General features: G+C 34.4%; 1 protein-coding gene across 7 annotated transcripts in view; it reads right to left on the bottom strand.

The window, feature by feature from the left end:
• Positions 1–12,312, bottom strand: part of CDH13 (cadherin 13) — a 493,014-nt gene that overhangs the window by 205,423 nt on the left and 275,279 nt on the right. The gene's annotated exons all lie outside the window — the stretch shown is intronic.

Raw genomic sequence — 12,312 nt, 5'->3', positions numbered from 1 at the left:
CAGAGGTGACACCCCAGGGAGAGGGTATTTATGAAAGAACAAAAAACACTGCCCAGGTGCTTTGGTTTTCTCTCAGCCAACCAATTTTTCATCTTGCCTCCCTCCCTCATTGCACTGAGGAGGGGAACGGGGAACACAGCTGGGTGGGCCTCTGGCCGCCAACGAGCGGCAGCCACCACAGCAGGAAAAGCAGGCCAGAAAATTGAGAGGCAGACAGAGGAATGGTGCCTCATCCTGTGCCAAAAAATCTCACAGAAGTACTGTGTCATTACAAATACTGCTATACCACTGCCTGCTCCAGTCTCAATTATTATGAGACATATATATATATATAGACCACTGCTGGCTTTATTTATTTCTACCTTAGTTAGAATTAACATTGAGAATAGCTATTAGGTTAGTTTATCATCAGTTCCTAAATGTGGATTGACAACAGAGAAAGCCTCATGGATTTAGGGACCTTTCATACAGGCAATTTTCAGGAAAGAAAACAGAGTTGGCTTTCTCTGGGTCATAAAAGGTAGCAAAGATATTCTCTTCACACTGAAAAGTTACATTCAAAATTTGTTGCAATTACCTAGAACAACTCAGAGAAGACAATAATTTAGACACGTTACAATTAAGTTTTCCTGCTATTAAGAATATGAATAAAAAATTAGCTGATTATTATATGGCACAAAGAGAGACAAAGATATAAAACCCAAAATACAGTGTTTCTAATAGATATGGATAATTTTATCTCAAGCTACTTGATAACAGTATTAATTACCTCACCAAGGTTGTATGGATGATGGCAAAAAGATAGCAGTTATCTGTAATGGAAGACTTTGGTCTCACATTCAGAGTTAGATCCTAGGTGTGAATTAGCCAGCCCTAGCACACCTGCCCTATTACACAAAGTGCTTAAGTTCCTCTCACAGAAAATACAGATCTCATTGCAAAACTTCCACATTTATCAACATTACTCTCTATAAAGCCTTTAAAGAATTCCATGAATGTAGATTTTTACTAAGAAAACTAATTAAAACAGCAACTGAGTCTTCTGTGAATGCTTTTTTTTTTCTATGCAAACAATAAGTTGGGCAATGCATAGGCTGTAACCTCATACAGTCTACAAATTGAAGAAAGCAAGTGCCTGAATTTACAGTGGGAAAAGATTCCAAATTTATATAATTTCATTCTATTGTTTTTTTTTTTTAACTTCAGTTAACAAAAGAAGAATATAGATCAAAGTCAATATCCAAAATAATAATAATAATTTTTTTTTCTTTCAGAACAACTGTAGGGGTTTTAGTATATAGTACATGATTTGAAAGGTTTTCACTTTAATGCATTCTCCAAAACTGTACTTTAAAAAGTTGATGATTTTATGGTAGCATCATTATCCAATTCTACTATGCAGCATGTCTGAACCATTAAAGTCCAAATGAAGAAGGAAAGCGAATTTTGAAAATAAGTGGGTTCATATGAGTAGTAGATTCCTCAAAAGGTCTTTAATTAGTATTTCTTTATATCACACCATAAACTTTGCAATGACATGTCAAACTGTAACAGCGGGTTCAGTTCAGCATTCCCCAAATTAGGTGATTGATCAACCTTAACAATGACCTTGCTAAAATAAAGCTTGCATTGACTTATCTTACACTCCTGAAATTACCCAACAGTTATTTCATACTTTCTATTTTCTTAGCATAACTACCTCTTAACTGTGTGCATTAATTAAACAAAAATTCCAATAAAACTCAAATTCTGTCTCCCAAATGAATGACAAAGGATGAATTCTTCATTAGGCAAGTGTCACTTCATCTTCTTTGATCACATTAGATGCAAGGCTTTGGAGACATATTAATAGAAGCTTTGTGAAAAGGAAGAGGAATTTAATATTATAAACAGCCAGAGACTTGCTTCTCCCACTTGTTTTAAATGTAGTGCTCTTAATATTTTTAATCATCATTCACATAAGGAGCACAATTGCAGTCATACTATTCTGGTTTGTGAACTGTAAAATAGCAAGTAATTCCAAACAAAGAAACAGGGAATAAATATTTAGCTTTATTCTTTCCGAGATTTTACTTTTTTAAATTTCCTGGGACTTGAACCTCATTAAGAAAAACAGAACAAAACCACAGAAACAGTATGTATATGTATTTACTTACTTTACTAGACTTGTAAGAAAGGGTGGGTAAGTTTATTTACTCACACCTGTATAGAGCTCTTCACTGGGGAAGTAAGAGCAAAACAAACTGGAATGACTGGTCTAATCCTTCATAACAAGATCATACATCAACAAAAGGAAAAAGTAAAGCAAGGATGTTTCATGAAATTGTGCTGTGATATATGTTGGAAGTTTGATGTCATTTGATAGCAAAACATTTTTTTTTTTTGCAGGAAGGGCAAGTGTGTCCAGAGAAGCTTCACGAGCAAAGTTACCAAAAAAAAAAAAAAAAAAAAAAGAGGGAGGAAAGTGAGAGAAAGAATGAACACAGGTGAGAAAATACAACAAACTGCATTTTCAAAGTTCATAGAGCTGTTACTAGTAACAACCTTTAACTTTTCAAATCTGAGTTGCACTTGAACTTGTCCATAGAGGGTTTACCTATATGTGGCTGTAAGTAACAATGAGATTTCCATGTCATTTCAAATGTTTTTCTTTAAGCAAAACCAGCCCAAGCCAAAAAAGACTCATTAATTAAATAACTTATTGTCTATTTTCCACATTTACTCATAGCATATATTTGTAGTGTGAATATCTTACTGTCTATTCTTCCCTAGGAGTAGGAAGCAAAATGACATTGCTTTCTCCACTTTCTGTTCAGTAAAGGCTGACCTCTAAAAGCACATTGTATGTGAACCTCCCTTTGCCTTGAGATAGCAACAGAAATCCTCCATCTCTCTGAAACAGCTGGCATTGGCCATCCCAAAAAGCCACTACAACTTGGCAGAAAAATCTTCCTCAGTGTCAGTTTGAAAACAAATCTTAAATGATTACACTAGTGATAACAGTACTTGGAGTTTTCCAGGTTCTTTATTCCATACTGGCAGTACCACTGCCTGTCTTCTAGCACCAACACACTGATTTGCAGTTCACTTTACAGAATATGCCTAGAAGATGCCATCAGTGAAAAATGCTCATTGCTGCAAAATGACGCTAAAATGCTATATATACATTTTAGATTTTAATATAGTAAATTCTTTCATAGCACTAAACTAAGCAATTATGAATTCACTATCTAATTGAATGTGTATACTGTTATGCTATTAGTGTCACAGTAAATGTATTTTTTTTTCCCACAGCTGTGTCTCTCTGAATCACAATATTGCTAGAAAGGTGTTATTTTCTTGTAGAACTTAAGTCCTGAAATTTTTTCTCTGCTGTCAGCATGAAAAGGTCCCTTTCCTGTGAACAAGATCACAAAACAGGAAAACAGAAAGAAAATATAGATAGATAGATAGATAGATGACGATAGCATAAACCTTAGAGAAAAGAATACGTTAAGTATTTATAGAAAATAGATACTTAATCTATGAAGTATCTAAAGTATCTATTAGTAGATACTTAATACTAGAGAAAGCTTATATCAAAATGAACTCTGTCTTTTCTACAGGGCAACAGTAAATCCAATTTCAAATTTTATAAAACTTGCAGCTCATTAAAAAAAATAATAATGTTGTAGAAATTTTCTTGCATGTTAATGAAGAAAAAGAAAATGAAATGGATAAAAATCTGATATTTTACCACCTATTCCTGAGGATCAATTTTAAGCACTAAATGCAAAGCTGGTCATCAAGAAGTAGATGCTATTTTCAATTATTTCTATCAGTTTGGAGCAGACAGAATGTACTCTTGTGAGTTCTTGTAACTTACATTTTAAGATTTCATATTTTTAAGATTTAAATATTTGTAAGAAGCAATTATGTACACATACCAGATTCTTTCTTATGTTCATGGAATATTTAGTTTTATGTACAAGATCAAACACTAGTAACCAGCAATTTTCAAAGCTTTAGTCCATCTTACACCCTAGATTCACCCCTCATAAAATCCAATCACTTTGATGAATGTCACTGTCTAGGGACACTACAATCCCAACAGTCGAGTTGCATAGGGGAAAACTGGGTTTTACTGGTTAGCTATGCAAAAGTCACAGTGAACAAAGGAATTGGAAGCAGAGAAAGGAAGGTACTGATACTATCACAAAACTCTCTCCTTTGTTGTGGAAACCCTGACCTCAAAATCACTGTCACCATTTTACAAGTGAATGTAAATGAGGTATTAGGTGCTTAAATTGGTCATAACTATCCTGATTAGTTACGATATAACTGATGGGACCAACTGACGCAATATAACAGAGCATTTCAAAAGAAAATCAATTATATGTATAAGATAGGCAAAAGATGGAAGAGGAAACAGATGAAATGATTTCATGAAAACCATACACCAGGCAAAATTTAAATCAAGCTTGCATCCAGTTTTTTTGATCTCCAAATACAAGACTGATAGCGAAATTCTATCTCTTGCTGAGCAAGTGATGTAAAATTAGATTTACAAAGGTTATTAAGCTACCAACATGTGCACAGTGTGATTTTCAAAGTGCATTACAAGACTGGGTAATATATCCTATTAAAATCAAAACACCTTTGAAAGAGCTTTGAAAACCTGATTGTCCTCTCAGTGTCTCATTTTTCCCCAGTTAAGCACTTTTCTACAGCTGTATAGACACAAAACAACAACGGAAAATACTTTTGTGTCCTCACAAGAGAAAGCTGCTGCACATTTTTAAGGGACTCTCATACACCTACAAAAATAGAATTAAAATTACTTCTGAAACATACTTCCTGTTAAATATTGTCTGGGAGTTATGAAATTAGAACCTCTACTCCAAAAATAACCTCAGTGAGCAAATGAGAAGGATGTGCCTCGAATCTGTGGAGCAATACAGCTCTTCAAACAGGCATGTGCACTTCACACAGAGCAAAAGTATTATGGATGATCACATAAAAACTAATTAAAATCTTCCCATATCACAAGAGAACGCATGTTGAGCCCCTTGAAAATGGGGGGGGAGGGGGAGGGAGGGAAGGGGGATATCAGCATTCACCAAAGCAATCAAGTCTAATCACCACAAAAAAAAAAAAAAAAGACAACACAACATTAAAGAAAATCAAAAAAGAGAGGAAATAGGACCGAAATAAACGATTAAAACAAACTCTGCCAGAATTTTTAGGCTCTGTGCTGTACCACCAAAAAAAAAAAAATGTAAGGAAAGATGAAAAATGGCTTTGCACTTTCAAATAGCTTCTAGCAGTATTCAAGCACTGTTCACTGTTCTTACTGCTTGAAAATCACTCTAAACAGTATGTAAGAAGTGGCAAGAGTGTAATGAATTTCATCTCTCAGAAGGATTCAAGAAGCAACAGGGTCAGAGAAAGTCCATAACTAATCAGACCAACAACAAAAAGCCAAGATCTAAAAAACTGGGGTGACAAGAAAACTGACTTATTTAGTCATAAGAAATAAAGGCCAGTGTAAATGTCAGGTATATATCACACACATATTTTACTTTGTTATTATTGCTTAAAATATCTGTTCCTACAAATGGGTAGGAAAAGGTTTTAGAAGTCAAGGATCACTCAACTTCTACCCACCTAATGTATGTGAAACTAGGTTTCTCTATCTCTAAGCAACAAAACAGGCTTACAAGAGCCCCTGTAGGAGCTGCACTGGAGGGCACCCAGCACGCTGCTGCCTTGCTGCCCAGCTTCCTGGCTCTGTCAGTGTTCGTGGGATGATGTCTCTTCTTCTTCACACTGTCAGTTTTCAAGTGATAAACTGCAGCCAGGAGTCCTTAAAAGCCCTAACTAAGAAGGGAGTAAGTGTGCTTGGCCTCTAAGTGTCACCAAAGAGAAAAAACTTGGTAAGTTAGAAGCAAGATTTTCCCAGTGAACTTTTTTTTTTTTCTTCTGAGAAATTTGCTTATTCTGCAAATAAAATTGCTCCTCTCTTCAAAATTTAAAACAGTATCAGCATATCTTATACAGTATTTGCCACACCTTTGCAAGATGGAATTGTGTTGTCTTTTTAAATTTCACCTTCTTAAAGGTTAGTCTGTAGAAATCAGATCTAGAGGATGAAATTTCTTTGTATCTATATGAAATTTCTTTTTCTAGGATGAAATTTCTTTGTATCTATAAGATTTAGATGACTGTACTGCAAAGCATAAGAGTCATATGTTATGAAACCCTTTCAAACTGCATATCAAAAAAACAAAACAAAACCTTCACAGAGAGTCGTTGCTGTGAAATGTTGTGTTATGATGCAAAACATCTGCCAGTCCCTTTTGCAGCACCCTGACTGCCATCATAAGGAACTCTTAAGCACCCTGTGTCTGCACATATACAGTCAGTTTCAGTATTGTTTTTATTTTTTATTTTTTTTTAATCCACTGCTAAATCTCATTCAACTTGTCTGTCAGTCTCTGGCAGCCTCTCATCTACTCAATGCACCTGCACTAGCAACCAGAGCCTGCCTGTTTGACCACAGAGCTGAACAAGCTTCCACAGAGCACAGATCTCCTCCCTCACCACATTCTTTCCTGGTAAACATTGTATGCTTTGCTGACTCTTTCTGCTAAGCTGAAGATAATATATTTCAATGCTGATGATAAAAGTTTTGGGTGTTGGAAATGCCATCTACATGATATGCTATCTACTCTATGTTTGGTTACATAAATCATGTAAAAGTAAATATATTGAAATTCCTCAAAATCATCATAAGAGGTTGTATACTCTGTTACATTAGGAATGCTGAATTTTGACATCTGATTGGTTAAATATATCACAGGAGTATTCACAGTGAGCATTCTCCTTTCATTTCCCTCCTGTATTCTTTGCCTGGCCTTAGCAGCTACAATGATATACGAGCACTGAAGTTAACAAAGCACTGTTTATCTTTTCCTGTTATTCTGAACTAAATGAGTTTTTGCTGATTTTGTCTACAGTCAGCTTTATTGAATTTCACATAATGCCAGGTTGTTTTTTCCGAGAGGATGTCTATGGCAGATACTTTTGTAATTCAGACAGTTGATCTTCCTGGTAATATCTAAATGGATTAGCGCATCCCAGATGACAAATATTTAGCAGCTTCTCTGTTTCAAGTAAAACAGCATAGCTGTTTCTTCTACTTTGCCAAAAATGGCAAGGTATGTATTTCATATAAAGAAGAAAGGAAATACCTGAATGGTTTCCACATGTTATTTTAGTGGAGATGTTGGCAGATACATACGTAATAAAAGATATGCCAAAGGCAGCCTGATCTGAAATAAAATGTTGTTTCTAATAACCTGTTTTTTATCTCTAAACCTAATCTTTGTAACTTAACATGTTGGACCATCTTTCTACATTAATTGCCGATAAGAAAGATTTAGTCAATGAGCCTCAGATTAGCTAAATTAACACAGTAATGGTCTCTTTGAGCAGTCAAACAGTTCTAATGTAGTTCCCAAATGATCAACAAGGGTCTGTTATACAGTGACACATCAAAAGACAGAATTTATTTCATGTACATCTATTTCATCTATTTTTATTGCTTACATTTAGCCCAGGAACTCTTGCAATGCTTCACTGGTCTTCAACTCTGATGACAGCATCATCTGGTAAAAATATTAATCTTAAAGTATAATTACTAATACCAGTGCATCTTCCTGGACTTTTTTTTTTTTTTTTGTGTGTGTGTGTTTGGTTTTGGATATCTCAGTCAGCTGAGATACCCAACCCAACTCTGAACATTGGGTACGTTAATAAAGGCATCCTTTTGGTAAACTATCTGCTCTATCAGCACCGTCCCTTAATTCTGAACTTTCACTTGATATCTTATAACATCAGGTAAAACATGTTGAACAGCAGATCCTGTGTTAGTACTACATCTTCATAAAGATAAATTGCAAAATAAATCTACAGACCTCCAACCTATTACCCTTCACTACTTTTCAGTACTTTTTCTGTGCTATACTTCTATGCCTATTCAGTTTTTGGATTTAAACTAGACCTCCCATTTTCTCTCCCTTATGCTTTTCCTAAACTACAAATTATGACAACACCATGTTGAGATTTCCCAAATTCCAACACTCATAACATACTTTTTTTTTTTTTTTTTTTTAAGTATAAGAATAAAACACTAAAGCATTTGTTTTTTCAAGGAAAATGATTATGTTGCAGATTGCATTTTTCACACTGCTTGATGCAACTGAAAAAGACATATGCATAGTACAAGAACACTTACATATTGACAAAAGGAGAATTGGAAAGTTAATGTTATTGCAACAAAAACAAAGCCCAGGTATAGTCAGTCACAAAACATCATGAAATGCCTTTTGCACCAAAATTGCAAACACAAAAGGCCTTTTTGAACTATCACAATCGGCAAGACTTTTTTTTCTTGTACCCTCAAAATAAATGATCATAAAAGGAATAAGCATACAGAAGCCTGTTGCAGTGAAGTTTGCTTCTCCTATTGCAATGCTGTAACTGAAACAAGAAAAGTAACCAGTGTAGATGCTCAATTAACAGAACACCAGGAGTGAATTAGATTTATAGCAAAAATAAAATAATGTCCTATTATGTACTAATAACATTAAATAAAGGCAACTGTAATTTCCTAGAAACAAGTTTACCACAATAAAACTGGAAAATTGAATGCACAAATATTCTATTGTTCTGACCTGTTTAAATCTACTGAGGTACAGCATTTTTTGCAAGACTTAGATGACCTAGAACAGGAGGCCCTTGTACAGACCCGCTGAAGTTTATGCTCCAAAGTAACATTATGAGTTCTTGCATAGACTTATTCAACCTTCCTTTATATAGTGCCAAAGTGGCATTGCACTCACAAAGTGATGAGCATTCATCCTGTGGCTATTTTACTCCATTTACTCCCTTTGAACCTAGCTGCATCAATTCAGGGACTGTACAGCACAGTACAGACCTTTTCTAAAAATAACAGGCCTGTGTATGTTAAAATCTGAACTTGAAAAAAAAAAAGATATTTCAAAAATACAAAATGATTTTCATTAAATGTATTTATTATACATGTCTACATGTATTCTATATGTATCTATTTAATTATAGCTTAGAAGCGTCACCATTGTTACTAATATCATGGCTGGTAGCCTCAGTGAGTATAAATAATTTCTTACCATACAAGTTCCTGACTATAAGCAGAAAAATAAGATTGTACCTAGTATTCTTCCCCATAATCTGACATCATCTGTGACTAGGTCTAATCTTGTCTCTATTCTACTGTTACTATATCCTTCTAGTTTTTAAGTTAATGCATGCAACACACAATAGGACTTGACTGTAGAAAACGAACGAAAAACAAGTAGTTACAAACAGCATAAAGGTTCTTCTTCATTCAGTTTTGCCACACCACCAAGAAGTGTTCTCTTTTGACTTGGCAAAGTCACTTTTTGTCAATATATTGCTGGTTGAAATATAAGATAATTTCTTTTATTTAGAGTAACTTATTTATAAATCCATCACTATTAAGTAAGTTGCTAGCTCAATGCAAAACTCATACAGAACCTCAGTCCAATCAATACCAAGAGTTTGATTTCTGAGCAATCCATCAGCCATACGAACTCTATCAAAGAGTGTAAAACTATTCTGTTTGCAATTGAAGTGTCTTGCAGAACTGAAGGTTTGTCATTATGACACAAAATAAATATTATAGCATCTGGATAAAAAACGTGCCTAAAACTGTAAAGCAACCATATCTATAAGGAGTATGATATCTTAAGAAACACGGAACAAACAATACATCACTTTTTCTTGCCATGTAAAAAGGTGTTCAGTAAACACAGATAATGAAGACACTAATGAAAAAAAATGTTGAAAGAATTGATGTCACAGAGATGAGTTTATGTTTTGGAAGAAACCCAATGGGAATGCAGAATCAGTCTACAAAAACAACTTAAAATTGTTAGGTCTACCTAGGAAAGCAGTAAGATCTCCAAATATTTTCTCAAATGTAAAGTAGGCCAAGAATAATTATTTTAGAGGCTCTCTGTTCCACTTTATGTCAAACAAGGCAATGAAAATAAAAGAAAATGTCCTAGCAAGGTGGCTGATGCCTCAAACCTGTCAGTGTTCAGGAAGCATTTGGACAATGCCTTTAAGAAAATGGTTTAAATTTTGGTTAGTGCTGAAATGATCAGACAGCTGGACTCAATGGTCTTTGTAGGTCCCTTCCAACTGAACTATTCTATTCTATAATAAACTCTCCAGTAGGTTGTTAATTTTTATGTATGTTCAATATTTTACAAGTACGGTTGTGTCTCACAGTCTTTCAAATTCCAAACCAAGGCTGCAGGATCATGTTCATTAGGTGGCACTATATCTTCTTCTACAAATACCTTACGTGACATTAAATGGACACGGCTGAGAGAGAGATGAGTGGACTGAATTTGGTCACCTGCCCTAATTTTACTATGCACACTGCTTAAAAAGAATTACTCTTTATGTGGAGAAAAATGAGCTTCACACTAAAGAATTCAAAGAAAGTGGAAAGTTTAACCACAGCAAACATGCCTGACAGAAATGTATGTTAAATAATCAGACCCTCATTTCTCCCTCTAAAAGGTCAAATAAATAAGCATGTCTGTAGATTGCCTCTTTAGCAAGGAACCAAATTTGCACAAGACCAACATTCTCCTGCAGGGAAAAAAAAAAGAGAGAGAGAGAGAGAGAGAGAGAGAGAGAGAGAGAGAGAAGGATGCACTGTCTGTTTAGTAGAATGCTGGAGAAAATCTTATAAAAATGCATACTACTAAACACATTATTCATACCTCATCAAACCCTGACATGTTCTGGAATATGCTAGTGCCAGACTGTGTCACTTCAACTGAGTTTGACAGCAGGTAAATTACATTGTGCAAGAGTTTAACTAAAATGAAGTTGCTCACCAAAACTATCTTGATCTAGATAGGATATTCAATGTTAGAAAAATATTCTATTATTAATGAAATAACAGAAAGAAAACTGACATTAAGTTTATTTTTCTGCTTTACGTTCTGCTTTAACTAGCAGAAGGTCATAGAAAGCAGAAACGAATAAATTTGTGGAAACTTTTTTTTTTTTTTTAACCTTTTTCTCTTCTCTCTTTTTGGAACCACATTTATCATTTAAAATTATCCATCAAAAACTGTAATTGAATGCCTTTCAGCCCTTAGATTTTGAATACAGCTTTGAATAGCTGTGCTGACTGATCGCTTCAATCACATGGCATTGCTGGTACACTCTGACTTGACCTTCCCAATAAACATTTAAAGGACTGGAATAAGTCACTTCCAGATCAAAGCTTCATGAAAGCATATGGTAGTATGACTACCCTATCCAATAGCATGACTATTATTTTCATCTATAAATATTCATATGAATACTAAGTTTCTTAAACTCAGATTACTAGAAAACAGCTGCATGAGCAACCACTACTGTCATCACAGCAAACCTAGTGTTTGCTATACAAATACGTTGGACCTTCCATATAGCTAATTTGGGCCTTTTTGGATTACTTAATATCCACATAATATTTAGTAATAGATGCATTTAGATAAATTAACAGACAATCCAGTAAGTTAGAAATAGGCTCACATTGAAAGATATCACGCAAACACCTATTTCCAGTTGCCAGCAGCTGCGAAGACCTCCTTCTGCCCCCCAAAATTTGTTTTATAGGTGATTATATTGCTGGAAATGTTTTAAAACTGCTAGCTACTTTAAAATAATAATAATAATAAAAAATTATAATAGACAAAATTAGTAAAAGCAGCAAGTTCTTAACTATAATGCTATTATTGTAAGTCCTTTTATAGTTAATTACTTTTTCAATAGTTTTTATTTTTAGTCTCTTACTGTTTTTATTATTGATGTTGATTCAACATAAACCAACTCTGTCATACTTCAGTATTTTCTGAAGAATGCAAACTATCTATGCTTCTGTGATCTTGTTGCTGTAGCTTTGTATCCTGATCACAAGAAGTAAGATTAGTGAATAGTATGACACTTGGTCAGCCTGCAGGTATGCAGCTAGAAAGGAACAGTATTTTTAAAATCCTCCCACAGAGAGAAACTTAATACCAGTGTTGTTGTTACTTTTTTTTTTTTGATGTTGTTGTTGTTTTTGTCACACAGTAGACATGGCTATTTTTTTCTTGTCATAATGAAACCTTTATTTGTATAAGTTAGTATGTTAGTATCTAGAGATCAAGAGGCCTAATAAAAGCTGTATCATAGTCAAAGAATGACAAGAGTACGGGA

Source organism: Anser anser (genome assembly GCF_964211835.1).
Source record: "Anser anser genome assembly, chromosome: 11".
In the NCBI taxonomy this organism is placed as follows: Eukaryota; Metazoa; Chordata; class Aves; order Anseriformes; family Anatidae; genus Anser; species Anser anser.
Note: the sequence above shows the minus strand (reverse complement) of the source record. Positions and strands in the feature narration are given on the sequence as shown.